The following is a 10,000-nucleotide window of genomic DNA, read 5'->3' on the forward strand; positions in this document are numbered from 1 at the left end:
ACGTCACCAACTTTAGGAAGGAAGGAGGAGGAGAACACTACAATAAATAAATACACTACAATAAACACTACAATAATAAATCACAAAGGAGAATCAGGAGGAGGAGGAGGAGGAGGAGGCTGAGAGGCAGGGGGAGCGAGCCCGGCATGCTTAGGGTCTCCTACGAGCTATTCACGTCTAAGACATCGACGCCTGCACGAGAGGACGCGGACTCCAAGGCGCTCCAGCCGGCCCTCGGAGTCTCGCCATGGACCCAGAGGCGCTCCCAGAGGCTCGGAAGCACTTGGAATGCTCGTTTTGGTGTTGCGAGAGATGCGAGTGATTTTTTTCGGGGTGTGATTGAGTGTCGTAAAGGATGTCATTGTTGGATTTTGGATTCCCGGTCTTATAGGCATACTTGTTGATGATGCGTGGTTTGTTCAGGTCCATATATATATATATATACAGTAGACTCTGAGAGAAGCGAAAGTGGGGGTAAAGAATTTGAAGGACAGCTGCAGGTCCATGTACGTATATACAGTAGACTCTAAGAGAAGTGGATGAAAATTTTGAAGCACAGCGGCCTTCGCCAAAAGCCTTTCTCAAAATCCCCAAGTCTAATATTCGCTCTAACCCCCAACCCGGATTTACGACCTTCCCGTCCACAGCCGCCACTCAACTCATCAGCAAAGTTAAGAAATGACAAGTTGCAATCTGACATATTCGCAACAACTCCGGTCCTTCCCCGTGCTCTTCGATACGCGTTCTCTCTTATGGCGAATTGGAGTCAAATTAGCAATTGGATTTTTGTTGATACGCGAGAGATTCCATGAAGAGAGATTGCACGATTTTTTTTTAATGTCTTCAGCCGTTTCTTCGAAGACACAGACACTTAATCTCTTGACTTTTCCACCTCCCCCCACCCATACCCCTCACTCCTCCACCTCCACCACCACCCATACCCCTCACTCCTCCACCTCCCCAACCACCCATACCGCTCACTCCTCCCCCATACCCCTCCCCCCCAACCCCTCCTCCTCCACCATCCATACCCCTCACTCCTCCCCCTCCCCCACCACCCATACCCCTCACTCCTCCACCCCCCTCCCCCACCACCCATACCCCTCACTCCTCCACCCCCCTCCCCCTCCACCTCCCCAACCCCACCCCCACCCCTCCCCCTCCCCACCTCCCCCATACCACTCCCTCTCCCACCACCCCTCCCCCATACCTCTCCACCTCCCCCATCCCAACCCCACCTCCACCACCCCTTCCCCTTCCCCACCCCTCCCCCTCCCATACCCCTCGCGGAGTCCGCCTCTCGTGGGGAATCGGGTCCGAAGCGCGACCGTCCGGAAGAATTACATTTAAACGCCTCTGGGTCGCAGAAAGCTTCGCCAAAGGACATCCGATGGCGATGGCCGACGGCGCTCAATCGGGTCGCCGATGTGGCCCTCGCCCGCCCGGCGCTGCTCGCGTCCGTGCCAGGGGGGGGGGGGGGCTCTTCCTCTTCCAAGTTTTATATATATATATGTATGTATATATATATATATATATATATATATAGATAGATAGATAGATAGATAGATAGATAGATGGATAGATAGATAGATAGATAGATATGTATGTATATATGTATATATATGTATATATATGTATATATATGTATAGATATGTATATATACATATATATATATACATATATATATATATATATATATATATATATATATATATCTATATATATATATATATATATACATATATATATATATATATATATATATATATATATATATATATATATATATATATATATATATATATATATATATATATATATATATATCCATACATATATATATATATATATATATATATATATATATATATATATATATATATATATATATATATATACATGTATATATATCTATGTCTATATCTATCTATATATATATACATAAAGAGAGAGAGAGAGACAGATTGGGAGGCAGACACTCTGACAGACAGACAGAAAGGAAGAAAGGAAGAAAGCCCTCCCCGTGGAAGACACCGCCGCCGCCGCCGAGTCCAGGGCGCGGGAGACGAGAGAGGAAAATATCCCCGAGTCATGGAACCTTTTCCTGCAATCGAATCATCGCTCTTGATTAATGAACCTCATCCGCGATCTCCCGCCCGCACCCCCTCCTCCCCCCCCCTCTCTCTCTCTCTCTCTCTCCTCTTCCTTCTCCCTTCTCCTCTATTCTCCTTTTTTCGTTTTTTTCCCTTTTTTTTGCATTTTTCCTTCTTTTGGAATCCTTTTTCCCTCCTTTCCTCTCCCCTCGCTTGTCCTTGATTCGTTTCCCTCGTTCTCTCCTTCTTCCTTCTTCCCTCTCTCCCTTTTTTATCCCCTCTTTCTCTCATTTTCTTTAACTTTCCCCCTGTTACCCTTTCTTTCCCCTCTTTCCCTCATCTTCTTTACCTTCCCCCCATCTTTCCCTCATTTTCTTTACCTTTCACCTCTTTTTCCCTCATTTTCTTCACCTTCCCCCCTTCTTTTCTCCCTTCTCTTCTCTTTTATCCCTTTTTCCCCTACTTCCCTCCTTCACCGCCTTTTCTCCCACTTCCCTCCTTCACCGCATTTTCTCCCACTTCCCTCCTTCACCGCATTTTCTCCCACTTCCCTCCTTCACCGCCTTTTCTCCCACTTCCCTCCTTCACCGCCTTTTCTCCCACTTCCCTCCTTCACCGCCTTTTCTCCCACTTCCCTCCTTCACCGCCTTTTCTCCCACTTCCCTCCTTCACCGCCTTCGTCTTGGCGCTTGACTGTCACCCTCCTCCATTATGCTCTCCGTCTGTGCGATCCCCAAGGTCTTCCTCCACGTCTGAGGCTTAGGTGAAGAGTGTCTGTGTGGAGAGATGTCTGTCTGTCTGTCTGTCTTGTCTGTGTTGTCTGGTCTCTTTGTTGTGTTTGTTTTGTGTCTGTTTTACTGGTTGGTTATGTTTGTTTGTCTCTCTCTTTCTTTGGTTCATTTCTTATCTGTCTTTTTTTGTTTGTCTGTCTGTCTGTCTGTCTCCATCAGTCTTTCTCCCTCCCTCCCTCCCTCCCTCCCTCCCTCCCTCTCTCCCTCCCTCCCTCCCTCCCTCCCTCCCTCCCTGACTTTCCCTAAACACCCCCCCTTCACCCTTTACATAAATCTCAGCGTGTCCGAGGTACGTGTCGGGCCGCCTAACCCAGCCACAGAAACCCTTAGAAATGTTGCAGAACCGGATACTGTAGGTAGGGCAGGGCAGGCTGAGTTACGGCTTAGAAGAAATAAGTAGTTGAAGGGGTTGTTCCGTGAGGTATTATTTCGATTACGCTACTTAGAGCTGTGTTACACGGGGGGGGGTTTGGGTGTAATGGTCGTTTGGTGGGTGCCATGGTCGTTTGGTGGGTGCCGTGGTCGTTTGGTGGGTACCGTAGTCGTTTGGTGGGTGCCATGGTCGTTTCGTGGGTACCATGGTCGTTTCGTGAATATGAATATATATATATATATATATATATATATATATATATATATATATATATTTATATATATATATATATATATATAAATATATATATATATATATATATATATATATATATATATATATATATATATATATATATATATATATATATACATAGACACATGTATATACACATACACCCTTCCCCTCCCCTCTTCCCTTCTCATCCCCCACCCCATCCTTAACCCCTCTCCACCCCACTCTTACCCCCACTCCACCTCCCCCCCTCCCTGCCCCCCTCGGCTCGAAAGTTCCCTCCGCCGCCCCCCCTTCCATTACCCCCCCCTCACCCCCCCCCCCTCCCAGGTGATTAACACTCGTGGCTAATGGCGATGGCTCGGATTTGTCTTATGTGATGGAGGAAGGGAAAAATAAATGGGGGAAAAAATGTCAATAACATTACCTTAATACGCATCCAAAAGTGTCCATGTTGCTTGCCTTTAATGTTTGACTTTGTGTTTATTTTTATATTTTTTTTACTTTTTTTTTTAAATCTCTTTCTCTCTTTCTCTGTCTCTCTGTCTTTCTTTCTGTCTGTCTGTCTGTCTGTCTCTCTCTCTCTCTCTATCTATCTCTTACCTTCTTTATTCCTTCTCCTTGAAAAGAGGGGGTAGTAGAAGAAGAAGAGAGAAGAACAAAAAAGAAGAAATAAAAGAAGTAGAAAGAGTGAAGAGGAAAAAAGAAAAAGGAGAAGAAAGAGAGAAGAGGAGAGAATAAGAAGAGACGAGGAGAGAAGAAAGAAGAAAAAAGAGAGAGGAGAGGAGATGGAAGAAGAAGAAAGAGAGGAGGAAAGTAGAAGAAGAAGAAAGTGAAGAGGAGAGAGGAAGGAGAAGAAAATAGAGAAGAGGAAAGTAGAAGAAGAAAGAGAAGATGAAAGAGGAAAGTAGAAGAAGAAGAAAATAGGGAAGAAAGTGAGAAGAAAGGAAGGAAGAGAAGAAGAAAATAGAGAAGAGGAGAGAGGAAGAAAGAGAAGAAGAAAATAGAGAAGAGAGGAAGAAAGAGAATAGAAGAAAGGAAGAAAGAGAAGAAGAAGAGAGAGAAGAGGTGAGAGGAAGAAAGAGAAGAGAAGAGACGAAGAAAGAGAAGAAGAAAATAAAGAAGAGAAGAGAGGAAGAAGGAGGAGAAGAAAATAAAGAAGAGAAGAGAGGAAGAAATAGAAGAAGGAAATAAAGGAGAGAAGAGAGGAAGAAGGAGGAGAAGAAAATAAAGAAGAGAAGAGGTCTAAGGCGCTATCATCTCCATCACAAAGAGACGTCGACCTTGATCATCTATCTCGTCTCGATCTGTCATATTAATCACGTTAGTTGCTTCTTATTATCATTATCATTTTTCTGTTGTTGCTTTTTCTCTGTTTATTGTTTTCTTCTTTTTCTCTTCTTTGTTTGTCTGTCTCTCTCTCTTTTCGCTTCGTCGTCTGTTTTTTATTTATTTTTTGTGTCTCTTTTCCCTTTCTGTCTGTATTCCTATCTGTGTGTGTCTCTCTCTCTCTTTCTTTCTTTCTCTCTCTCTCTCTTTTCCTCTCGTAGTAACCCGGGCATCCAGGAAGGATTTTCCTCTCTCCTTCTCCCTCTTTCCCCCCTCCATCCTTCCGTAACTCCTTCTCTCCCTCTTCCCTCATTCGTGTAGCAACAGAGAGCGTGGGCCGGAGTCAAGAGGGGGGGGGGGAGTGTCTTCCAGGGGCTTCAAGGAGGATGGGGTGGGGTGGGGTGGGGGAGCTCCTCCAAGGGCCTGCGAGGAGTGCCAGTGCCACGGGCCGGCGTTCGCGTCCAGGGGAAGGGCAGCCGAGCGTGGCACCCGAGTCAGCCACGCGTCCGCTGGGCATCTCGCCATATTAACCGCGTGTCCTGTGAACCCCCCTTTGGCGGGCCTTTGAACAGGAGCGAGACACGCAATAAAGCCCTTTCTTGAGGAGGTCTTCCGCGAGTGACGGCGGGACGAGTGGCTTCCGCGCTGGGCCGTCTCTCGGAGCCGCCCGCTTCGCCGTAAAGTGTCACGGGCGCCTCCGAGTGTGGTGCGCTCAGCCTCGGTTATGAGTTGCTGGGAGGGCCGGGTTGGTGTCGCGTGTGCGTGCGGGCGTGTGTGTTTGTGTTGTGAGGGCGTGCGGGCGTGTGTGTTTGTGTCTGCGTGTGTGTGTGCGGGCGTGTGTGTTTGTGTCTGCGTGTGTGCGTGCGGGCGTGTGTGTGCGTGAGGTCGTGTGCGTTTGTGTCTGTGTGTGTGCTTGCGGGCGTGTGTGTTTGTGTCTGCGTGTGTGCGTGAGGGCGTGTGTGTTTGTGTCTGCGTGTGTGTGTGTGAGGGCGTGTGTGTTTGTGTCTGCGTGCGGGCGTGTGTGTTTGTGTGTGCGTGCGGGTGTGTGTGTGTTTGTGTCTGCGTGCGGGCGTGTGTGTTTGTGTCTGCGTGTGTGCGTGCGGGCGTGTGTGTTTGTGTCTGCGTGTGTTTGTGATAAAGGTAAGATACTGACTAATCCCATAAGCAATGGAAGCCTTTCTCTTGTTCAAATCCTAAATAATTGCTGGTCATCGCTTTCATTCGACTTAATTATCAATGCTAATAATAATAATGATAATAATAGACTGAGTCGTGGTAGCATTGTCTATTCACTGTGAAAATCCATTCTGATAAGGAATAAAGTTCTTCAAAACATTACTATTCTTTCGACCTTATTCTTTCACGTCGAGATATGTCATTCGGAAATCAAAAAAAAAAAAAAAAAAAAAAAAAAAAAAAAATGAAAATCCATTTATATAAGGTTGACAAATTTCTGTACAAGAGGTTTTGTCAACTGATATAACTCTAGTCAAGCTCTCCTTCCCGCTCCCCCCCCCCCATCGGCCCCTCCACTCACCCCCCCCCCACCTCTCTCTCTTTCTTTCTCTCTCTCTCTCTCTTTCCATCTCTCTCTCTCAATCTCTCTCTCTCTTCTCTCTCTCTCTTCTCTCTCTCTCTTTCCATCTCTCTTTGTTCTTCCCCTTCCTCACTTCCCTCTCCTCCTCTTCCCACTGCACTCCGCCCTTCCCCCTCCCCCTCCCCCTCCCCCTCCTCCCATTAAACCCCACCCACCATTGCGGCTCTGTTGTCCTGGCAGCCGTGTGGCACCTTTCTATCCTCCTCTATCCCCTCTCTTCCTCTTCTCATCTTTTTCCTTCCTCCATCTCTTTCTTCCTCCTTCGCTCCTCTTCTTCCCATTCTCTTCTCCTTCTCCTCATCTTCTTCGATCTTCTCCTCTTTCCCCTTCCTTCCCCTCCTCTTCATCTTCTTCCTTCATCTCCTTTCTTATTCCCCTCCTTCCCTCTTTCTCCCTTCCTCTCCCCTCCCCCTCCTTTTCCCTTGCCTCCTTCTCTCCCTTCCTTCTTTCCTTCTCCCTCCCCTCCCCCTCCCCTCTCCTCTCCCCCTCCCTTCTTTCCTTCCCCTCTCCTCTCCTCCCCTCTCCTTCCCCCATCCCCCATCTTCCCCTCTTCCCCACTCCTTCCTCCCCTTTCCCTCCCCTCTCTCCCCTCTCCTCTCCCTCCTCCCCTCTTCCCTCTCCCTCCTCCCCTCTCCTCCCCTCTCCCCGGCGCCGCGAAAGGGGAACCCGACCGTGACAAATCTCCCAGACTCGGCACTCATTAAGATCTCAAGCAAAGCTGAGTATAAATTTAATTATCCCTCAATTATAGCCAAGCAAGGAGGCGATTTGGCAAGACAATGCAGGAGGGCGGGAGAGGAGGACGAGGAGAAGGAGGGCGGTAGAGGAGGAGGAGGAGGAGGGCGAGGAGGGAGGAGGAGGAGGAGGAGGAGGACGACGACGATGACGACGACGAGGAGGAGGACGACGACAAGGAGGAGGAGGAGGAGGACGAGGAGGAAGAGGAGAAAGAAGAAGGAGGAGGAGGAGCAACGGGACGGAAAAGGGGAAAAGCGCCGATTTGCATGAGGCTTTTATGCACGTGCGACCGTGCCAGAAACTCTAGGAGGAGAATTCCGAATGGCGAACCCCTCCCTTTCCCCCCTCCTCTTCCTCCTCGGTGCCTTCTATTCCTCCTCCTCCTCCTCGGTGCCTCCTCCCCTCTTCCTCTTCCTTCTCGGTGCCTTCTACTCCTCCTCCTCCTCTTCTCCGCCCCCCCTCTCTTCCTCTTCCTCTTCGTCTCCTCCTAATCCTCCCCCTCCTCTTATCCGCTTGCCTCTCCTCCTCCTCCACCTTGTCTCCCTCTTCGCCTCCTCCTTCTCCTTCTCCTCCTCCTCTTCTCCGCTTCCTCCTCCTCCCCCTACCCCCTCTTCTTCCTTCTCTCTCCCGTTCTCTCCTCTTCCACTCTCCCTTCCCCCCATTTCTTCCCTCCACCCCCTTTATCACCCCCTTCCCCCTCCCTCCCTATCCCGCCTCCCCCCCACCCTACACCCCCTCCCCCCAGCCCCCACTCTATTAATTGAGTTTACAACGAAAGAGAGAGAGAAAGAAAAAAAAAAATATATAGCGAGAATCACGGACTCGTAATAACGCACTCCAAGATCCCCGTCATAATGAAAGAAGAGAAAGAAATTCAAAAGAAATTATGTATAATTACTTTCCGTAGTGTGAAGCCTTGGTGCAAGAGTAATCGCTTATCCGCACCGAGGCACTTGTGCGAATAGGGCTCCCGGGCGATGAATGCCAGCTGATGGAGTCGATGCAGCGGGGCTTCGCTTTGCTTTTATTGTTTGCTGATTAATATTTTGGTGTTGTTGTTGTTGTTGTTTGGGGGTGGTTTTTGATACCGGTTTTTTGTAGATTTTTGATTTTGATGATTTTATTTCCGTGTTGTTGGTTGTTTATTGTTTGTTTATTTGTTGTTTTTGATATAGTTTTTTTTTTGGTTGTTTCTTTTTTCTAATTCTATGGTTGTAGTTTATTTTCTTCTTCCATGTTTACTGCTTATTTGTTTAGTTATTTTTAATAGTGTTTTTTTGAATTTCAAATGTCTTTTATATATGTATATATATATATATATATATATATATATATATATATATATATATATATATATATATATATATATATATATATATATATATATATATATATATATATATATATATATATATATATATATATATATATATATTATTGTAGTCGTTTATCCCTTATCATTATTTTTCTTATTTGTTGTAGATTACTACTTATTATTGTTGTGATGGTTTGTTGGTCCTGTGTTCATGTTTTGTTATTATTAAAAAATAATCGTTATTGGTATCATTATTATTTTTTTATTATTACTATTGTTAACTATCATTCTTATCATTATTATCATTAATATTATTATGATCATTATTGCTGTTGTTATTATCATCATTACTATTTTTGTTGTGATCATTATCATTATCACCATCTTTATCATTATTACCATTATCAACATTTACAATATTGCTATTAATGATATTGTTGTTGTGGCTTTTGTTACTATTCCTATCATTATCCTTATCATTATTCCATGTATCATCATCTTTTTCTTCATTATTGCTGTTATTACTATCATTACCATCATCATTATCTTTTGTCTTTTTTTATTTTTAGAATTATCCACGAAATTTCTCTTATTATTGATACCGGGATCTGACATCGCTGTCTAACATCGATACCATAGTTTACCATCTTTATTTTATTCTCTGTCTGTATCTTTCTCTGTTTTTGTCTCTGTCTATCTGTCTGTCTGTCTCTCTCTCCCTCCCTTCCTTCCTCTTTCTCTCTCTCTCTCTCTCTCTCCCTCCCTCCCTCTCTTCCTCTCTTCCTCTCTCCCTCCCTCTCCACGATCTACCATTACCGCTGCCCGCCACCGCTACCATAACCTCTTATCTACCATTCCCGTTGGCCACCATTGCTCCCGCCCCCACCATCGCGGCGCCGCTGACACCCCCCCCCTCCATGGCCCCTCCCTTACGCGCCTGAGAGGGAGCGAGCCATCCAGGCAGCACTACCCCCCCCCCCCCCCCGGCCATGGAAACAAAAATGACTGCGCTGGTTGTCGGGCAAAGGGGAGAGAGAGAGAGAAGGAGAGAGAGAGAGCCCGACAAATGAAACACATCTCTCTCTCTCTCTCTCTCTTTCTCTTTCTTTCTTGTCTCTTGTCCCTCCCTTTTCCAATTCCTTATATCCTTCCCTCCCTTCCTATCCCTTCTTTCCTTCCCTTTTTACTTCTCCCTCCATTCCTCCAACTCTCCTTCCCTCCCTCCCTACTCTCCCCCTTGTCCCTCCCTTCCTCCTTTCCCATTTTCCTTCTCCCTCCGTTCCTCCAACTCTCCTTCCCTCCCATTCCTACCTTCCCTCGCATTCCCCTCCCTCCCTCTCTTTCCCTCCCTCCCTCCCCCTTGTCCCTCTCCCTACCCCCCTTGTCCCTTCCTCTTTGCCTACCTCCGTAAAAACAATTTTCACAATGGGGGTTCCTATTCACAACGCTTCGCCCTTTCATAAGTTAATGCTTGTTACCCTGGTCCCTCCCTGGCGCTGAGAGATGGTCCTGTGCCGTCTCACTTTCCC

At 46.4% G+C, this 10,000-nt stretch overlaps 1 protein-coding gene across 1 annotated transcript in view; it reads right to left on the reverse strand.

The window, feature by feature from the left end:
* LOC138867556 (paired box protein Pax-6-like) overlaps positions 1-10,000 on the reverse strand; it is a gene marked incomplete at its 3' end in the record, with an annotated part of 117,188 nt that overhangs the window by 1,176 nt on the left and 106,012 nt on the right.

This window comes from Penaeus vannamei, chromosome 30, assembly GCF_042767895.1.
Source record: "Penaeus vannamei isolate JL-2024 chromosome 30, ASM4276789v1, whole genome shotgun sequence".
Taxonomy (NCBI): domain Eukaryota; kingdom Metazoa; phylum Arthropoda; class Malacostraca; order Decapoda; family Penaeidae; genus Penaeus; species Penaeus vannamei.